This window comes from Tupaia chinensis, unplaced genomic scaffold (genome assembly GCF_000334495.1).
Source record: "Tupaia chinensis unplaced genomic scaffold, TupChi_1.0 Scaffold144019_1, whole genome shotgun sequence".
NCBI lineage: Eukaryota > Metazoa > Chordata > Mammalia > Scandentia > Tupaiidae > Tupaia > Tupaia belangeri.
The window spans coordinates 103,026-107,683 of record NW_006203871.1 but is presented as its reverse complement, the minus strand read 5'-3'; the positions used below and the strand labels follow the sequence as shown (position 1 = coordinate 107,683).

Sequence of the window (4,658 nt, the reverse complement as noted above, 5' to 3'; positions counted from 1 at the left end):
TCTCTCTCTCTCTCTCTCTCTCTTTCTTTCTTTCTTTCTTTCTTTCTTTCTTTCTTTTCTTTCTTCTTTCTTCTTTCCCTTTTCTTCCTCTTCTTCTTCTTCTCCCCCTCCTTCTTCTTGTTCTTCTCCTCCTCTTTCTTTCATCCTCTCCTCCTCCTCCCCTTTCTTCTTCTTCATCACTACAATGTGTAGAGACAGAGAAGGAGAAAGCACCCTTCAATAGGGTGTGCTCATGCTGCAATCCCTTTCCCATTCCTCCGTCCTGTTGGGATTCGGAGCACTACTAAGCATGCCTGGTGTCTTGCAAGTCACTGGCACTGGAACTCGAACTGCAGTTAGCTATGTGGGATCTGACTCCCTGAACCACCATGCCACAGGGCCAGCCTAGGTTTTTCACTTCTTCTTCAGTGAGCTTTGATCATTTGTGTCTTTCAAGAGATTTGTCTCTTGTGTTTCTTTACATTTAACTTAAGTACACTTGTCCATAGCATTTCCTTATTATTCTTTTAGTATCTATAGAATTCATAGTGATATCTCTTGTCTTGGTCCTGTTATTGGTCATTTGCATCTTCTACTTTTTTCCCCTGACCAATCTACTGAGAGGTTTATCAATTTTATTGATTTTTGTTTTTATTGATCATTCTCTGTGGTATCTCTGTTTTTTAATTCATTGATTTCCAGCCGTTGTCTTAAATACATTTTTTTCCTTTTTTTTTCTTCTTAGAATTTGATTTGTTTTCTTTTTCTAGCATATAAGAGACAATGCTGATGCCAATGATTTGAGAACTTCCTTCTTTTCTAACATAGGCATTTAGGGCTATGGATTTATGCCTAAATACTATAGTCTCTGAGTCCCATAAAACATATGTTAAGTTTTTACCTTTAGTAAGTTCAAAATATCATCTAGATTTCTTTTGAGCTATTCTTTGATGCACAGATTACTTGTTTATTATTTTGTTTCCAAATATTGTGGAAAATGTCCAGACATACTTTTATTATTGCTTTCTAATTTAATTACATTTTGGCTAGATAATATACCTTGTATTATTTGAATTGTTTTCGACTTGTTTTCTGGCCCAAAATATGGTCTATCTTGGTAAATGATCAGTGCACACTTAAAAAATGTATATTCTGCTTTTGTCGGATGAATTTTCCAAAATGTCAATTAGATCAAGTTGTTTAATAGTGTCGTTCAAGTCTTTTATACCCTTACCTAATTTCTCTCTGCTTATTCTGTTGAATGTTGTAAGAAGTAGATCATGGATTTGTCTACATCTCCTTAAAAGCTCTCTCAATTTTTGTTCCAAGTATTTTTTTAAGGTTTTGCCATAAGGCATATGTGCTCATGGAGAGAGATAGAGGAAAAGTGAGAAATCACCTCCCGCCCCCAAAGAGTGGCTGTGCTGCAGTCTCTCCTCTGTTCTCCTCCTGGGATTTTGGGCATGTATGCACACACGTCTGGCATGATTTTCAAGCCACCAGGTCCAGGACTCGAACTGCAGTTGGCCATGCGGGAGTCCAGAGCCTTAACCACCACAGAACTTGCTGGCCCCTATTCCAAGTACTTTGAAGCTCTGTAACTAGGTGTTTAAAGGTTTAGAATTTCTATACCTTCCTGTTGCGTTTATTCCTTTATCATAATAAAATGACCTACCTATCTCTGGCAATATTAAAGCAAAATATTTTGAGTGTTCTACTCAGTGTCCTGTCAATGACATCAATTTTTAACTCCAACTAGTGGGACTAGGAACTATTCCTGGACCCATGACCTAACAGCATTATTTCTGGATTTCTTTGAAGTGATTCTTCTCCAGTTTCACGTGGTTTTATCAGATGCATGTACTGATCTGTACTCAACTGAAGACTCGAGGGGAGCCTCTGTGGATCTCTGGTGCTCTTTGTGTTCTTCTCCCTGGTACCTGTCCCTGAGAACTCTAGTCTTCTTGGCCTCCCCAAACTCCCAGCTAAGTCTTCTTATCTCAAGGAGACCGCTGGTCTTCAACTAGGCCTCCCACTGCTGTGCTGTAGCCTCCAAACTCTCTCTACATAATAAATGGAGGCAATGACAGGGGGTGCTTCTTTTGCTTCCTGTCTCTCAAGAATCACTGACCTTCCTTCCCTGATGTGCAACGTCTTGGAAACTCCTGCTTAATATATATTCTCTGGCTTTTACATATTTATGCAAGTTGTTCTATGAACACTTACGACTTCTCCCCACTGCATAGTAATTCCATAGTGTATATCCACCGAATTTTCTTATGTATTACTCTAAAGATGAATAATTAGGCTACTAACTTCTGCTGCACAAACAACTGTGCAATAAACAGCCTTGCATGAATTCCCCTGTGAGTCAATGTGAGAATGTTTACAGAATATATTCTCAAGAGAGAGCTCACGGGGCATATTTAGTTTCACTGAGACTGGCTACATTACTTTTCAGAGATCCTCTACTGGTTTACAGCCCTGGTATACCACGTCCTCAGTTCCCACCCAGACCTGATGTTCTCCCCTAACCATGTCTAATTCTTACCATTCTGTGGACGTACAGTGGAATCTCATTGTTGTTTGTTTCTCTTATTATTAGTGAATTCAAGTCCTCTTGCAAGCTTGCCAAGCACCCGAGATTGCCTTCTATAAATGCCAATTTACTATCTACTTTTTTACTTTGGTTTATAAAAATTATATATATATATATATATATATATATATACACACTTATATATATATGATATTAGTTACCTGTTGGCTTTAGATTTCATAAACACTTTTATCCTTCACTATCTGCTGTTCTTATGTATGATGTAAATCCCCAAAGCACATACTCCATAGTGTGTTTCTTTCTTTAAGTAGTTATTTATTTCATTTTAATTTTTATTATTACTACTTTAATTTGACCAGAAACAGAGAGGGAAAGTGAGAAAGCAAACAACCAAGTCCAGGGCTAGAAACTATGGTCAGCCATGTGGGAGTCCAGTGTTTTTAACCACATGCTGGCCCCATATAGTGTGGTGTTTTTAAAATGATATAATATGGGATCAGCAGATGGTGTAATGGTTATATCACTGGACTCCCATGTAGTCGACCGTGGTTCAAGTCCTCAGCCCGGCAGCTTAAAACTCACACCAGAAGCAGGTGTGTGCATGCCCAAAATCCCGAGAGGAGAATGGAGGAGAAAGGATTGCAGCATGGCCACATACCACCCCCCAGTAGGTTATTTCTCACTTCCTGTCTCTCTTGTCTCTCCAGTGAGTGCACGTGCCTTCTAGCAATAATCTTTCTCTCTAATAATAATAATAATAATGAATTAAAACATTAGTGAGCACTTAAAATAATGCCTGGAACATATTAAACACTCAAAGATGTTATTTATCCTCATTATTACTCAAGAATTCTACCAAATAACATACAGTAAATTCATCTTGGGTTCTTGCTACATTAGGATGTTCTGTGAATACTGAATCCCATGTGTGCCATTATGAGTTAAACCTGGAAACAGAAAGACCAAGGGGAATAGAACTCCCATAGTGTGAAAAGGGATGCAATGATGGTCCCACAAGCAGATGACATACACAGGGTCAGGGCCCATTGCGTAGGCTCTGAACGTTAGCCTTAGATCTCTGAGAGGACACGGGAGCAGCCCATGCTTAAGTTAGCATTCCCTTTACAGTTTATACTTAAGGCATGAATATATTTGGTTGCCAATTTCTGTTAAAGATATAGTTTAGTCAACTGGACTAGGGAGAAATGTTCACATGTTAAAATATTCACTTTGTAAACTAAATAATGTGATTGACTGTATAAAAGAAAATGAAATTAAAAATAAAGAAAAAAATGGAAAAAATACATATTTGGTTGGAGCCCTGGTCTCTAGAATTGTCCCTTTTTTAATTCTGCTAACACAGATGTCTTCTCTGGTCTATGGACACAATGCTCCACTCTGCCTTAAGGCCCTGTGTTGATTGTTTGTTTTGTTTTGTTTTGTTTTTAGGGATTCTTGCTATAGGGCACATATGTTTGCCAGAGAGGCAGAAAGTGAGAAATCACCCCCCAGGGGGGATGGCCACACCACAATCCCTTCATCTCCACCTCCTTCTTGGGACGTCGGGCACCCCTGCTCATGCAGCTGGTGTGTTTCAAGCATCTGGGTCTGGGGTGTGAATTGTGGTCGGCCACGTGGGAGTCCAGCACCTTAATCACTACGCAGACCCCCATGATGGGTTATTATTATACTTTGTGATAGTTCCTAATGCCCCACTGCTTTTGATCCATTCTAATAATATATGTCTTTAACTGGTATATGTAGACCACTGATGTTTAAAGTGATTATCATATAATTGGGTTAATATTATATTTGTTACGTTTTCTGTTTGTTGCTCCTATTTTTTGTATTTCACTTTTTCTGCCTTTTGTGGTTTTGGTTAAGGATTTTATATGATTCTGGGACTGGCAGTTAGCGTAATGGCTATGTTGCTGGACTCCCATGTAGTCAACCACGTTCAACCAGTTCGCGTCCCGGACCCGGTGGCTTAAAACTCATGCTGGGCGCATGTGCGTGCATGCCCAAGATCCTGAGAGGCACGAAAGGAGGAGAAGGGATTGCGGTGTGGCCATCCCCCCGGGGGGTGATTTCTCGCTTTTTGTCTCTCTGTCTCTGTCTA

General features: G+C 39.5%; 1 pseudogene; it reads right to left on the bottom strand.

Annotated features, from left to right (window-relative positions):
* LOC102471256 (small integral membrane protein 19 pseudogene) overlaps positions 1-4,212 on the bottom strand; it is a 4,952-nt pseudogene extending 740 nt beyond the window's left edge.
* Positions 4,213-4,658: the final 446 nt, after the last annotated feature.